Genomic DNA, 17,293 nt, shown 5'->3' with positions numbered 1-17,293 from the left:
GATAAGCTTTTGTGAGTTGACAACCCTGATACAGACTAAGCCACCCAGACCGTGGCTGCTGTCCTTCTTGGTCACCTTATCTCTAGCTGTTGTCTGTAGCATAGCCTTTTTTCTGGAGTAGATGGAGGTCGTCGTTAGGAACCATTCTTACACATAACTTGACTTGTTACAATTAGCTGTATTAGAAGCAAGAATGTATAAAAGGACAACATTACCCTGTGTGTGGTCCTCAAGAAGGTCTTCAGAGGAGTCAGCTGGAACTGCCAGACTGGCTTTGACTTCCCAGTGCCTCGACCTTCTCCTCAGGGGCTCATAGCCCGGTGTAAGCCCTTTTCTGTCAGCACTAGTGTTGCTGGTCATTTCCTTCTAGCCCTGACATCTGCTCACATCCAGGTGACACTTGCCACAGGAGCAAAGAAAGTCCCAGGGCCTGCCTCCAAAGGCTCTCATCTCCAAAGTCAATTCAGCCACAAATTCAGATTCTGGAGTGTAGGCTTCTCATGCCCGGATCAGACTGTGAGCCCCAACTCTGAGCATCAGAGTATCCTGTAGGCCCCAGAACCTCCACTTCCATCTGATGCTCCACATTGAGACAGGCCATGATTGCAGACCAGGGCCAGCTACCTCCTGTTTGTATAAATAAAAAAATTGAAAGCCAGCCATACCACTGGAGGCAGGAGGATCAGAAGTTCAAGGTCACTCTTGGTTATATAGCAAGTTGGAGGTCAGTCTGGATTACATGAAACTGTCTCAAAAACAAACGCAAAATCGCAATTGAACTTTGAGGCTGGGCATTTGTTCATATGACTGCAATCCTGGCAATTAGGAGGTTAAGGCAAAAGGATCAAGAATTTAAGGCCTCTCTTGTGAGGAAAGAGGTGGGGAGGGAGGGAGGGAAGGAGGAAGGGAGAAGAGAAGGAAAGCCAGGCACAGTGCTGCATACTATGATCCCAACATATGGGAAGAGGAGGCAAGAAGATCATATATTCAAGGCCATCAACAGCTATGAGTGATTTTGAGGCTAGCCTGGGCTACATGAGACCCAGGAAGGAAAGAAGGAAGGCAGCAGGGAGGGAAAGAGAGAAAGAGAATGGCAGTGATCATCTGTCCCCCAAATCCACCCCGGAGGAGCTGTTTTTGTACCGGGACAGCAGGAGTGAATAATTGTAGCAGGAACTGTCTAGCCCACAAAACCTAAAATCAGTACTTTCTGGACCTTAACTAAATGTTCTCCAGCCTCTGGATCCCACAGTCCTGATGATCTCAACCCAGACCCTGGGATCCAGAGTGGGGAGACCAGGATGGGTGACTTCAGATTCAGACCTCAGCTGTGCTCACCATTTCCCTGCTGGCATCAGACCACAGGCTCCACGAGGGAGCCAACACGTTCAAACAGGTAGTTACACAGACCTGTGTAGACAAGATAGAATCCCTAGAGATGGAGGGAGGGCGAGGGAGGGGAAGGAGGAAGATAGGCAGAGGGAAGAGTAGGAAGAAGGGATGAGGAGGTAAGAGAGGGAGGAGGAGGAGAGGGGGAGAGGAAGGAGAAGAAGAAAGGAGGAGAAAAAATAATTTTGTCTACCTGAGAAGGATACACCCAGGCAGGTGCCTTGTTGGGGCCACAAACAGCCCGACCGTGTCGCGATGGCCCGTGTTAAAAAACGTGAAGTCATTTCCACTTGTTCCAAACCTATCTCAAGTACCTATTGTGCAAGCAGCAGGATTCTGGGGGCTTTGGATAAGCCAGTGGAAACAATGGGCCTCGTCTTTATCATGGTGAGAAACAGTCCATAGCAGGAAACAAATGTAAGAAAGTTAACTGTCTGATAAACTAGATGTGTAATGAAATGTTGCTAGTTACTGTCAATCCCCAGCATGAAGTTCAAGAGCAAGGGAGGTCAGGAGTGAGGGGAAATCTTGGTGTCCAAAAAAGACAAATGTCCCATAAACCGACTTAAACCGGTCCATCCAGACAACAAAATCCTACTTCATACAAAGGGAATGAACAGCTGATGTATGGCACACACCTATAATCCCAGAACTCCAGAGTCTCAAGGCAGGAGAATCAGGAATTCGAGGCTATCTTCAGCTACATAGCAAGTCTGAGACCACCAGCCTAGGCTACAAAAGACCTTGTCTTGGGAAACAAACAGAATTCAGCAAAGCTGGATGGGATGGGCAGGTCTGAAATCCCAGAACTTGGGAGACTGAGGAAGGAGGATCTCAAGTTTGAGGTCAGCTCGGGTTATAGAGTGAGAGCCTGTCTCTAAACAAAAGCAGATTAAAAACTGCCTTTAGGGCCAAAAACCAAGCCAGGAGCTTCTGGGAACTTAACTGATCTGAAAGGAGGCATAGGAGAATTTGGGGGATGATGGCTGGGGAGATGGCTGGGTCGGTAGAGGGTGTGGAACCACCTGTAAGTCCAGCTTCAGAAGGTGCAGACAGGGCAAGCTGGCTAGCGGGAGCCACCCCATCGGAGATCTCCGGGTCTCTGACTCAATGAACAGGTGGAAGAGCAATTGAAAATGATTCTCAACATCAACCTTGAGCCTATATACATACCCACACATGTGCAAACACACACACACACACACACACACACACACACACACACACACGCACACACGCACGCACGCATGCACACATGCACACACGCACATACACAGAAAACCTGAGGTTATTCTGTGATCTCCATGTGTACCACACCCAAGACTATACATATCAAGTTTTGCAGGTCTGGAAAGCCTCCCCAAAAGTGAATTTTACTTTGTGTAACTTATTTCTTAATTTAAAAAAATCTTTATTTTTGTTTTTAATTACATGTGTGAACATGGACTTGTGAACTTGAATCTGTGAATATGAGTGCTGGTGTGCACAACACCAGAGGAAGAACTGGATCCTGGGTTACAGGCAGTTGTGAACTGCCCAACTGGGCCATCTCCCCAGCCCCTCAGTGAGGTTTTCACGTCACAGGTCCTTGCTGCGTGGCCTCAGACAAGTTAATCTGTCTCTCTGTGCTTCTGTTTTCTGCTCAGTGAGATGGGAGTATTAATAAGACCTGTCAGATGTGATTGTTATTAAAAGGTGTCACGATGATCAAATGCTCAGAGTAACACCCAGGCAGAGGCAGAACGCGCTGGCCACACGCACCTTTGTTCATGTCTGTCTTTAACTCACCCTGAGGCTTCTTTGGGACTGCATCCCTGGTCCCAGTTCAGACCCTCTCTCAATCTGTCTTGTTGTCTCTGGCTTTCACTGCCCCTCTAGCTCCCTGTCTCCCTTTCCTTCCCCCTTCCTCTCAGAGGCACAGTGGAGAGTCTCAGACAGTGTCAATTGTCCCAACCTGGAGGGAGATGCTGGCATCTAGCGGTCAGACCCAGAACTGCTCCCAAACACTCTGCAATGTACTGGGCAGGGAGGGGCCTGGTGAGAGCTGCCCGCTAGATAGAGATGACCATGGATGGGGACTGAGAAGACCACAGAGAAGCCCTTTAAATGGTGGCTTCAAGGTCACGATGGGAAATGTGGGGTGGATGTCGCTCTTGTAGCTGGTCCTGACTGGAGGCTCCTAAGAGGTGTGGAAGGACAGAGGGGCCCAGAGTGACCAGGTCAGCATAGAAATCATGGCAGAAAGCTTTGGAGTCTGGCTCCAAGGATGCCATTCAAACTATAAATGCTCCCTCCCTCTGCCCCTCTGCCCCTCTGCCCCTCTGCCCCTCTGCCCCTCTCTCTTTTGTCTCTTCCTGTCCTCTTCCCTTATCTCGACATATTTTGTGTCTCTCTGTGCCTCTATTGCTCTTTCCACCTCTGTCTCTCCCCACCTCTCCTTGTCTCTGAATCTTTTTTTCTCTGCATCTCCTAATTTCTTCTCTTCTTCCTCTCCTGTCTCCCATCTCCCTCATGTGTGTGTGTGTCTGTGTGTGTGTGTGTGTGTCTGTATGTCTGTCTGTATGTGTGTATATCTGTGTCTGTGTGTGTGTGTGTCTGTGTATGTGTTTGTGTGTAAGTGTCTGTGTATATGTGTGTGCATCTGTGTCTGTGTGTGTATGTATGTATGTCTGTGTATGTTTGTGTGTGTCTGTGTCTATCTGTATGTGTGTGTCTGTGTGTCTATGTGTGTGTGCTCGCACCCAGAAGAGAAAGCCAGCCCCCCCCCCCCCCCCCCCCCCCCCCCCGCAGGATTTGAGTTACTGGTTGTGAACCATCCAATGCAGCTGGAAACTGACCTTGGTTCCTCTGGAGGACCAGCAAGTGCTCTTCACCACCAAGCCGTTTCTCACCCCTCTTTCTCCTTCTAAGGACACTTACTACCCCCTTGAAGGCCCCATTTTCACAGACTTAGGTTACCCTCCTCTGCTTCCAGAGAATACAGTTTCAAAATCAGCCTTGGGGGCTGAGGCTTCTGCGTGTGGACTGGGTAACAGTTCCATGCACCTAGCGTTGAGTGGTGTGTATATTGAAAATGTGTAGCCATATCTTCCTCATGAGGCCCTTGGGGAAGCTATTTGGTACCTAGGCTCATCAAAGTTGAGTGAGCTAGCTACAAAACAGGCTCTATCAGCCATTAGCATCACCACCCAGCATCTGCAGAACCAGCTCACTTCAGGCTGGAGGACAAATGGTGAGCTCAAGTGTGTCTGTCTTGGGATCCACCACTGCCAAGTCAGTGTTTCTGACCCTGTGTCCTTTGTCACATGCAGTCACTCCAACATCCCACAGCTGTTTTGTAACAACAAAAATGCCTATGGAATTCACAAGCAACTGAGAACTAGAGTCCGCAGGGCAACTTACATCCAGCTACACCACTGAAGAATCTGAGCTCCCAGTCAATATTTTACCTCTTATATCACTTCACGGAGGCTCAGGGGAGGCTTCAGCGAGTATTAAAGGGTTGTTAGGGTCATAGCCTAGGCTATGACAGCTCTAACAAGCTAAATTTGCTGGCCCACCCTCTGAGATCTATTAAAGAGACACAGAATAGAGAAAAACAGAAAGGATGTTTGTTCAGTGTGCCACATTAGGAAGAAAAGCAAAGAGGTCCAGTGGCATCTCTGCACCTAAGTTCACCTTCAGGTTCCTGAGCCCAAGGTTTAAATTTAAACAAAAGGCAAGAGGCAAGCATAGTTGAGCAGTAGGGTCAAGGTGTGGTGCCTCCCATCATCCTCAGCTGCACTCTGTCCTGCCAGGTGCCCTGACAAGCTCAGAACTGTCAGAAATCTCTTCCAGGAGAACCTCCCCCCTCCACAACCTAGTACTAGACTTCAGCCTTGGCTTCTCCCAGCAGGCAACTCCCAGGGAGACTCCAAGTCCTGCTAGTCTTTTGTCCCATAGTCTGACAGCCAGGGCACAAGTGTCTCTCTCCTGGTGCCTTCTACAAGATAATGTTAGTGGTTCTCTCTTTCAAGAGTCTCCTCTAGGTGACCACAGCCACTCTGAGCTAAGATAGACATGCTCAAGTCCAACCTGAAGAAAAGAACTACACATTGCGGGCCTGGTGTTAAGCAGAACCCATTCCTGAACCCCCACCCTCCTGGTCTCCCTTCCCTGCCAGCCTTGCCCCAGGGGAGCTGCTAGCAAAGACTAGACCAGCACAGTGGCATCAGTGAACGTTCCGAGATGAGGAGGGCAGGAATTCTAAAAGGCCTGTCCGTGCCTGCCTGTGGGTCCTCCATGACATTCCTTGGTTTATTTATCTTAAAGTCTCACCGGGCCCCTTGAGCTGCTGTGTCTCAGGACTTGCTGTGTGAACCCTTCTACCTCTGCCTGTTGTCTTAACACCACCTGGCAGCTCTTACCCTGTAGTTGTGCCTTGGGCTCCTCCTGCCTCCATCTATGGGGGGTCTGTGTGTGAGTGAGGGGGGGGTCTGTTCTTCTCTCCCACAACCCTGTTCTCTTTCTTCAACAACACTCTTTTTCCCACAGACACAGGAGTCAAAGACCTCATCCTTCTTTCCTAGACCCAGGGATCCAGACCTTATCCCTCCTCAGACCCAGAAACTGAGGCCCCAGCCCTTCTCTATCAGACTTACATGTCATTGAAGAACGGATTTACTTACCCTGTGCTTCCATTTTCTTAATCTGTGAAATGGGGTTTGTTTTCAATATTAAACAAGAAAGAGAGCATATATAATAAGTCCTTAATGAAAGGTAGTTATTTTAAATAAAAGCATATTAGTTATTTATTCAAAATGCATATGCATATATACAATTGTAGAGATAATGTCTAAAATACTATTTTTAAATAGCACATATTCACACAACTAGATAAAGACAGTCAAGGGTTATACTATTATCTACCCATAAAGCCCATAAGAAGAAATTCGGAATCATAGACCCAGAATCTAGAGATTAAGCATTCATAGATTGATGCAGTAGACCACATTCCAGGCAAACCTCAGACATAGAGCTGGAAGGCCAAAGTTGTTGAAGACATGGCAAGAAGTCAGGTTAGGAAATATGTTTATCTCCTAGATCTGTCGGAAAGCCAGGTACCCGAGACTGAAGGTTACTCACCATATGGGGACATGGAATACATTTGAGGGGAGACAATGAACACAGAGAGAAAGTGAACAAGAGAGAGAAACAGAGAGAGAGAGAGAGAGAGAGAGAGAGAGAGAGAGAGCGACAGAGAGACAGAGACAGAGACAGAGAGACAGAGAGAGAGAGGGATTCATAATGCAGAAATACTAAATGGGGCTTGAAGAATCAAAGGGTCACGATCCTTTCCCTTGCGGTAGATTGGTTTGTCTCCTCGAGAACAAAGCCATGCGAACACGTTCCTTAACAATAAGGCAAATCTTCACACCCTCTCGTCATTGAGCCCCAGACCCAGAACCTGGGGGAAGTTACACAGATGTGATGAAAGAGGGACATGACAAAGGTAGTGTGAGTGTGTCTTGTAGGGAAGAATACAAAGCACACAAGCTGAGTGACTTCAGAAAGAAATTCTGCATGGTATCTTGTGTTTATGTCTTTAGAAAAAATAAAAAGATACCCTCTGTCTGGACTGTCTCTCAAGAATGTTGGACCAGGCAGGGTGTAGTGGCATACACTTTGAATCCCAGCACTCAGGAGGCAGAGACAGGAGGATCTCTGTGAAATCAAGGCCAGCCTGGTCTACAGAGTGAGTTCCAGGGCCAGAGTTACACAGTGAGATGTGCCTCAAAAAAAAAAAAAAAAAAAAAAAAGGAGGAAGAGGAAAATGTCAGTCTAGTTCTCCACAAGAAGAAGAAATACATAGTTGGAGAGCTTACAAGCCATTTTGCTAATGGACACAATATCAAACTTGATTAGTGCAGCTAATCAGACCTCATCAAAGAAGTTTCTTTGTGCAGTGAATGGTGGTCAGTGCAGAAACTCACAACGGGTCAATACGCAAAGGGTAAGTGTCAGTGGAGTGCTAAGTCACAAATGGGGTGTCTATCACGTGTGTGCACGCCCACACACACACACACACACACAGACAGAGAGAGAGAGAGAGAGAGAGAGAGAGAGAGAGAGAGAGAGAGAGAGATCCGAGACCATCACAGAAGAGGGAGTGTAAAGACTAAGAACCAGAGGTCAGAAAGGATCAGAGCAAAATGGTGTCTTCTAAATATAGCAGGACTGCTGTATCCACGAACTCACAAGACCTATGAAAGATCAAGCCAGGCAACAATCTAGGATGAAGTCAGAAGAGGTTCACAAGACCCCACCCTTGAAGAACTGTGGACAGTACACAGCTTCTGGCAGAGGAAGAGTTAGCTCTTGTTAAAGGTGTACCTGGTAGGTTGACAACGATGTAGTGGGTGGTCCCACACTCATGAGTATATGAGCAGCACAAATTGGACTTGGTGGATTATTTAAAATGAAGGAGGAGAAGAAATTTGGAATTGGGGGGGTGGATCTGGGAAGAATTGAGGGGAGGATGTGAGAGTGAATGTGATCAAGATATATTGTATGCATGTATGAAATTCACAAAGAATTTATTATTATTATTTATTAAATAAATTCTTTTACTTAATAAAAGAAGAATGTTGAGCCAGCAAGTGGGTTTATTGCTGCACGCCGCAGGAAAACGTAATGGAATTCAGTTACTATCACAAAAGCTGCTACTTGGAAAAGTCAAGGACTTCTCCAAAGGTCAAGCCATGGCTTAAGAAGTCTTAGTGAGGGGCTCAGAGGTCCTGAGTTCAATTCCCAGCAACCACATGGTGGCTCACAACCATCTGTAATGAGATCTGGCACCCTCTTCTGGTCTGTATGCTGTATACATAATAAATAAATAAATAAAGCTTTTAAAAAAAGAAGTAAAATTCTTTAAAAAGAAAAAAAAAAAAGAAGTCTTGGTGATATTTTGGTTTTGTGTATATATTAGCTGATTCCTAAAGTGATTTTCTTGTAATGCTATGCATGCTTCCAAGAACTCCTAACAATGTATTTATCTAAAATACCTTTCAAGCATCCAAGGCCAAATGAAACAACACCTGTCTCCTAGGTCAGGAGGATAGCTTTATTTCTTGTGCAATTTAGGGTGAGACCCTCCTTCCTTACAGCCTTACTAATAGATTCATAATTTCTTACCTAACCACTTCTCAGATTGTTGACTGAGCACATAAGTTCCCTTCTTGATATACTAACCGGTCACTAGTTCTCAGTTGACCTCCTCCTTTACCACTCCCCTTTTGGGTTGTAAAAGAAAGCCTGGTGGTCACTGCCAGAGGAAAATTCTTACCTGCCTTTATGATCCCATAAAAACTCAAGCCTGGTGACCTTGCTCTGCCAGAGGATTGCTATTGCTTGGGTTTATAACTGGATTCTGGGAGACATAGAGAGAAAGGAGATGGAGAGGAGGAGAGAGAGGGAAAAAAGAACAGAAGAACTAGATGGGTAAGAACTGGGGAGGAGCAGACTAGATGGGAAGAACTAGAATAAGGACTAAAAGAGAGTTCTAGAGGAACAAGATGGAAGACGAGAAAGAGCCAGATGGGGAAGAACAAGATGGGAAAGAAGATGGGTAAGAACAAGATGAGAAGGATTTAGATGAGGCAGAACTAAGAAGACAGAATTGAGATAGAACCTAGAGGGGACCACAGATAAATGCAGAGAGAAGAAAGGATCTAGGCACGAGAGCAGAATAGAAGCTTATAGAGAGAGAACTGACAGAGAATAATAAGGTGTATGAATAAGGAGTTTTGTGTACATAGATTCATTTCATTTCATCAATGATTAAATTATCAGATGGTTGTAGATTCTTCCCGGACCCTGGGAGGGGACTATCGAGGGGCCAGACCACCCTTAGTTTCTGATAGTTTATAAATTGTGTCTCCTCCAGAGTGGCCATGATTAATTTCCAGGATGCCAGACGTACGTTCCCAGGATTGTCTTGTTTAACATCAGGAATGATAAGTACAGTGGGTCCCTGAAGAGGAGCCCTGACTGCCATTCAAGAGAGTGAGGAACCCATTTCCATCAGGGAAGAAGACTAGGAAGATTAGCTGGTAGCTTTCCTTTCTTATAAGGTCCAGGATTTCTGACTGTAGCTACACTTAGTGGGTAAAGAGCATGAGGACGTGCCCATGTTTGAGTGAAGTGGTGCATGCCTGTAATCCCAGTGCAGCCGGTGAAGTCATGTTGAGGAGGCTGGGAGGTGGAAACAAACACCAGCTCCCTGGGGCTCGCTCATCAGCCGTCCAGCCTTGCCCATTCAGGGCCTGTTTGTTCTCTTGCTCTCCGTCTGAGACGAGACTGGTCTCCTGTATCCCTGCGTCTCAGGAGGCCTCTCCAGATTCCTGTCACTAAGAGTCTACTCGCCCCCCATCTATTTCTGCTGCTTTCCCCTCTCTCACGGGTGCCTCACAAGCACATACTGCCCTGGCACTGGCTAGGTTTGTTTTTGTTTTTTTGTTTTTTGTCAGCTTAACACAAGCTAGGATCATCTGAGAAATGATAACCTCAATCAAGAAAATGCCTCTATCAGATTGCCTTTAGGAAAGCCCATTGGGCAGGTTCTTGGTTATTGATTGACCTGAGAAGACCCAGCTAGCTGCAGATGGTGCCATGCATGGAGAGGTAGTCTTGAGGTATATAAGAAAGCAGGTTGATAGACTACTAGCCAGTTAGTGGAGAGGGTGCCTGAACTGGCGTACCCTGGTAATCAGATTGTGACTACCCTAACTGTCATCATAGAGCCTTCATCCAGTAACTGATAGAAGCAGATGCAGAGATCCACAGCCAAGCACCAGTCTGAGCTCCAAGAGTCCAGTCGAAGAGAGGGAAGAGGGATTATATGAGCAAGGGGGGGTCAAGATCATGATGGAGAAATCTATAGAGACAATTGAACTAAGCTCATGGGAATCTACAAACTCTAGACCAACAGCTGTGGAACCTGCATGGGACCAGACTAGGCTCTCTGCATAAAGGAAACAGTTGTGTAACTTGGTCTGTTTGAGGGGCCCTTGGCAGTGGGATCAGGATTTATCCCTGGTGCGTGAACTGGCTTTTGGAGCCCATTAAAGTATGGTAGGAAACTTTGCTCAGCCTTGATGTGTGGGGGAGGGTATTGGTCCTGCTTCAACTAAATGTACCTGGTTTTATTGATTCCCCATGGGAGCCCTTACCCTTTTGAAGGGATGGATGGGAGAGATAGATTCGGGGAAGGAGGGAGAAGGGATCTGTGGTTGGTATGTAGGAAAAAAATTTTTAAAATTCTTAAATGAAAAAAAAGAAAAAAAGCAGGTTGAGCAAGCCATTGGAAACAATCCTACATGGAACACCCTGTCAGATGCCTGTCCCACTGTCAGGACATAGGCTAATTCTCCAAAACATCTGAAGAGTTATTTAATTTTTTTATTATTTGTGTGGGTGATGTGGTATGGTGTGAGTGTGTGTGTGTGTGTGTGTGTGTGCGTGTGTGTGTGTGTAAATGTGTCTGCTGTTATATGCTTCTGTGTGTGGGCATGGAGACCACGGGAGAACTGCATGTCCCTCTCTAGCATTCTCCACCATACTCCTCTAGACAAGGTCTCTCAGTGAACCAGGAGCTCCCCGATGGTGGCCAACAAGCCCCAGTGGTCCTCCTGTCTCCACCCCCAACATCGATAGGGTTCCAGTGTGTGTGAGAGTGCCCTGTGTGGTTGTTTGTTTGTTTGCTTGCTTTGTTTTTTTAGAGATAGGGTTTCTCTGTGTAGCCCCGGCTATCCTGGAACTCTCTTTGTAGACCTAACAGTTATTGAACTCACAGAGATCCTCCTTCCTTTGCCTCCCAAATGCTGGGGTTAAAGGCATGCACCACCAACATCCAGGCAACAGTGCCTGGGGATTGGAACTCAAATCTTCTGCTTGCATGCCAAGCACATCTTCTCCCCAGCCCCAATCACCAGCTTCTAATGCAGCTGGAACAGTCTCAGAACACAAAACTCTCCGGCTCCCACCCTCACATGTGCAGAATTGCCTTCCTTTGTCATAACGCTAATTCTCAAGATAAACGCTGCTGTCATAGACTCGCCTACCCAGCGCCCTCCAATCAGGAAATGGGAGTCTCCATGACCAAGCCCGTAGTATGTCAAAGTTGGTCTTCATGAGAAGGATTGAGGTTCACTGACCTCTCTAAGCACCTTTCACTCCCAAGCTGTCTCCACAGATCACCATATCCTCTCAGGCCAAGAACATCTGTCAAAAAACAAACAAACAAAGTGTCTTCTCCTCAGGACATCACTCAGACCCAGGTTTGGGGTTTGGTTGGATTTTAAATCACATTGATGTGTCACAGACGAGATCAGAACAAAAGCCTGGCCACTTCCTTGATTGACTCTCCCCAACTGCACCTACCTCATTCTCTCCAATCCTCATCTGTCCTCAACAAGCTCAGTATCTGAAGTGGTCAGAGGAACCCAAATGCCAGCCAGCACATCCCGATGCTCAGTTAGACCTCACACCTGTTACTGTGGGTCCCTCTCAACGAGGGCCACAGAAGAGTCCCCACCTCCACCCCCTCCTGCACATATGATGCTAAGTGCCAGGTGCCCTGACTAGTCCTTGTTCTAGACATGGCTGAGACCCTGGGGTATCAGCACAGCTCAATATACCTGAGAGACCTGGGAGGCCAGTGGAAGTGGATGATGTCCCTAAAGGCAGGCTCTTCCTGCTTCCACACAAAAGCCATGGAAAGCCCATCACTGTGAAAGCCTGGCCTTCCTCAAGCCTCTTTCTTTCCACCAGGTTCCCTTGGGTCACAGGCTGCTTATCTGACCCAGGTCCCAGGTAGCATCACATGAGCTGTCCCTAGAAAGGGGACAAGGGAGCTTGCTGGCCTGGGAAATGGGTGAGGGCTACTCACAGGAGCATTATGTCATAGCAGTGGCTATACACCTCCCAGTCTGGTTTCTGGGTGAGGCAGGATAAGACCCCAAACCCCAGGGCTTTGCACATGGCTCAAGGTACTATCTCTGGAGCACCCTGTGGAGGGAGGGGAAGAAGGAGAGACCATAGAAGGGGCAGAACCTGCTTCTCCGTCTCTTTGGAAACCTGGGGATCTCAATTCTTCCCTGAGAGCCTGGACCAATTGTTCCTGCCTATCAGGGTCGTGGAGCTCCCAGCCACACACAGCTGGAATGAGGCCCCTAGGCTTCCAGTTCTTCCTTTCAAGGATGCAGGAACCCTGGGCACCTTTCAATAGTCCCATCTCAGTATTGAAGAGCTGAGGCCTCTCCAGTGTGGCCCCTCAGGAGCCTCAGGTGCTGGACCTACACCCTCTTCACCCAGAGCCTGACCTCAGCCTCTTCCTCTTTCAGAATGCAGCATGCCAGCCCTTTCCAGTCCCACCCAGGGTCCTCAACTCAGCCAAGCCCCACAGCTTCTAACCCTGCCTTTCTTCTGGACTGACAACAGGCTGCCGTAGACACTGTCAGGAGCCGGACACACAACCTTGGTGACCAAGGACATGAGGAATGTAGCTGTGAGAATATTTCATGACACACTGTTGAGGTGCCCTGAAGATGGGGGAGGCCTGAGCAAAGTGCTGGGCAGACAGGAGTATGCTCTGTCTCTTCCAGCCAGGCCATCACTCCTGCCCCTTCCCAGGACACCCTTCAAGGATGTTTGTACAGCAGGCAGCCTTATGAGAGGGCATCTCCCGAGATCAGCTTTGCTTGCTGTCCTAGTAATAAACATACCGTCCCTCTTACAACCAACTTCTTTACTGCTAGGACAATAAACCTAAAGTCTGTAGTGGTGGATTTGTTTTTAGCCTAGGCTAATAAAGGTAGCATGTCTACAGAAATGAAAACTGGGTGTAGCCGGAAGGTTTCCTGTGTCCTGCCTAGTCCCTCAGTCGCTCAGACCCGAATAAACACACAGAGGCTTATATTAATTACACACTGGATGGCCTATGGCTCAAGCTTCTGGCTAGCTAGCCCTTGTATCTTAAATTAACCCATTTCTCTTCATCTATGTTTTGCCATGTGTTCCATGGCTTTACTGGTGTGCTGGCATGTTGTTCCTTGGGTGGCAGGCTGGCATCTCTCTCCTCTTCTTTCTCTTCATGTCTACCTGCTTGGATTTCCACCTGCCTCTAAGCTGCCTTGCCATAGGCCAATGCAGCTTTATTTATCCATCAGTTAGCACAACACATATTCACAGCATACAGAAAGACATCTCACAGCAACTGGGTGTTACTCACAGGGCCCCTGATGTACTTAGGAGGTTTGTCTGTGTGTGTGTGTGTGTGTGTGTGTGTGTGTGTGTGTGTGTGTGTGTGTGTCGTGTCTACATGTGAATTCAAATTTTTATTTTTGCAGTGGTAGGGATTGAATCTAGGAGTTTTCATGTGGTGTGGAAGCATTCTGCTACTGAGACACACTCCCAACCACTTTCTGCGGGAATTCTAGGTAGGTGCTTTACCACAGAGCCACATTCCCATCTCTCAATGGGGACTAGTAGACAGATGTCCTTACACTGAGTAGGTTTTCTCAGCCCTCTACTTTATTTTGGGACAGAATCTCTCATTGAATCTGGTAGTTACCAGGACTTGTGGCAATGGAAACTCAGGTTTTCATGGATTCACCTCAGGCCCTTTACCAACTAAGCATCTCCCCCACCATAATCATACACAGGAGCATCTCTTTTGTGATTCTTAAAAATCCCACTCTGGTACCTCAGGTGGACCTCATCTTAACATAGTGTCCCTGACAACAGTGATCCAGAGTCTGCTTGCCCATGCATGCATTCTTAGAATCTTGGGTTACAATACTTGTGTACTTGGGTTTGGTTGAGATTTTCAGACTCTGATGTTATGATCATGTGTCAAATGTTAGATCTGAGGTGGCTTAAAGGACAGGAGGTAGAAAAGAGACAGGAGCCTGACCTTTAACAGATGGGACTGTGGTTATTGGCACACACTACAAGGGGCAGCCTCTTTCCCACAAGAAATTGAGAGGTCTGCTGGGAAAGAAATCTGGCTGTGGGGTGTGGAATGAGGAAACTGTTGCAACATGTAGCCTGGCAGCCCCTCCTTCCTGAAGTTGTTTGCCCACAGCGAGACAGGTTGTCCCAACAAATATTCCCTTCTACAATGACCAAGCAAGGTCACACACACACACACACACACACACACACACACACACACACACAGACAAACCTCCTAAGTACATCAGGGGCCCTGTGAGTAACACCCAGTTGCTGTGAGATGTCTTTCTGTATGCTGTGAATATGTGTTGTGCTAACTGATGGATAAATAAAGCTGCATTGGCCTATGGCAAGGCAGCTTAGAGGCAGGTGGAAATCCAAGCAGGTAGACATGAAGAGAAAGAAGAGGAGAGAGATGCCAGCCTGCCACCCAAGGAACAACATGCCAGCACACCAGTAAAGCCATGGAACACATGGCAAAACATAGATGAAGAGAAATGGGTTAATTTAAGATACAAGGGCTAGCTAGCCAGAAGCTTGAGCCATAGGCCATCCAGTGTGTAATTAATATAAGCCTCTGTGTGTTTATTCGGGTCTGAGCGACTGAGGGACTAGGCAGGACACAGGAAACCTTCCGGCTACACCCAGTTTTCATTTCTGTAGACATGCTACCTTTATTAGCCTAGGCTAAAAACAAATCCACCACTACAGACTTTAGGTTTATTGTCCTAGCAGTAAAGAAGTTGGTTGTAAGAGGGACGGTATGTTTATTACTAGGACAGCAAGCAAAGCTGATCTCGGGAGATGCCCTCTCATAAGGCTGCCTGCTGTACAAACATCCTTGAAGGGTGTCCTGGGAAGGGGCAGGAGTGATGGCCTGGCTGGAAGAGACAGAGCATACTCCTGTCTGCCCAGCACTTTGCTCAGGCCTCCCCCATCTTCAGGGCACCTCAACAGTGTGTCATGAAATATTCTCACAGCTACATTCCTCATGTCCTTGGTCACCAAGGTTGTGTGTCCGGCTCCTGACAGTGTCTACGGCAGCCTGTTGTCAGTCCAGAAGAAAGGCAGGGTTAGAAGCTGTGGGGCTTGGCTGAGTTGAGGACCCTGGGTGGGACTGGAAAGGGCTGGCATGCTGCATTCTGAAAGAGGAAGAGGCTGAGGTCAGGCTCTGGGTGAAGAGGGTGTAGGTCCAGCACCTGAGGCTCCTGAGGGGCCACACTGGAGAGGCCTCAGCTCTTCAATACTGAGATGGGACTATTGAAAGGTGCCCAGGGTTCCTGCATCCTTGAAAGGAAGAACTGGAAGCCTAGGGGCCTCATTCCAGCTGTGTGTGGCTGGGAGCTCCACGACCCTGATAGGCAGGAACAATTGGTCCAGGCTCTCAGGGAAGAATTGAGATCCCCAGGTTTCCAAAGAGACGGAGAAGCAGGTTCTGCCCCTTCTATGGTCTCTCCTTCTTCCCCTCCCTCCACAGGGTGCTCCAGAGATAGTACCTTGAGCCATGTGCAAAGCCCTGGGGTTTGGGGTCTTATCCTGCCTCACCCAGAAACCAGACTGGGAGGTGTATAGCCACTGCTATGACATAATGCTCCTGTGAGTAGCCCTCACCCATTTCCCAGGCCAGCAAGCTCCCTTGTCCCCTTTCTAGGGACAGCTCATGTGATGCTACCTGGGACCTGGGTCAGATAAGCAGCCTGTGACCCAAGGGAACCTGGTGGAAAGAAAGAGGCTTGAGGAAGGCCAGGCTTTCACAGTGATGGGCTTTCCATGGCTTTTGTGTGGAAGCAGGAAGAGCCTGCCTTTAGGGACATCATCCACTTCCACTGGCCTCCCAGGTCTCTCAGGTATATTGAGCTGTGCTGATACCCCAGGGTCTCAGCCATGTCTAGAACAAGGACTAGTCAGGGCACCTGGCACTTAGCATCATATGTGCAGGAGGGGGTGGAGGTGGGGACTCTTCTGTGGCCCTCGTTGAGAGGGACCCACAGTAACAGGTGTGAGGTCTAACTGAGCATCGGGATGTGCTGGCTGGCATTTGGGTTCCTCTGACCACTTCAGATACTGAGCTTGTTGAGGACAGATGAGGATTGGAGAGAATGAGGTAGGTGCAGTTGGGGAGAGTCAATCAAGGAAGTGGCCAGGCTTTTGTTCTGATCTCGTCTGTGACACATCAATGTGATTTAAAATCCAACCAAACCCCAAACCTGGGTCTGAGTGATGTCCTGAGGAGAAGACACTTTGTTTGTTTGTTTTTTGACAGATGTTCTTGGCCTGAGAGGATATGGTGATCTGTGGAGACAGCTTGGGAGTGAAAGGTGCTTAGAGAGGTCAGTGAACCTCAATCCTTCTCATGAAGACCAACTTTGACATACTACGGGCTTGGTCATGGAGACTCCCATTTCCTGATTGGAGGGCGCTGGGTAGGCGAGTCTATGACAGCAGCGTTTATCTTGAGAATTAGCGTTATGACAAAGGAAGGCAATTCTGCACATGTGAGGGTGGGAGCCGGAGAGTTTTGTGTTCTGAGACTGTTCCAGCTGCATTAGAAGCTGGTGATTGGGGCTGGGGAGAAGATGTGCTTGGCATGCAAGCAGAAGATTTGAGTTCCAATCCCCAGGCACTGTTGCCTGGATGTTGGTGGTGCATGCCTTTAACCCCAGCATTTGGGAGGCAAAGGAAGGAGGGTCTCTATTGAGAGCCACTAGCAGCAAAAGTCCATGGGAGTATACAGCAGGTGACAACTAGAGTTCAGAAGATCAACCTAAGATCAGAACTAAGGGTTCTGTTAGAGGAAACCACCATGCAAATCATTATGGAGTTACTGCCTTTTGAAGGAATTGGCCATTTCTCGTTGTAAGCTTCTTGTGCAATAACAGCTGTGATTCTCCCCATTTACCGTGCATTTCCA

This window comes from Onychomys torridus, chromosome 1 (genome assembly GCF_903995425.1).
Source record: "Onychomys torridus chromosome 1, mOncTor1.1, whole genome shotgun sequence".
NCBI classification, from domain to species: Eukaryota; Metazoa; Chordata; class Mammalia; order Rodentia; family Cricetidae; genus Onychomys; species Onychomys torridus.
This window is presented reverse-complemented; position numbering follows the sequence as displayed.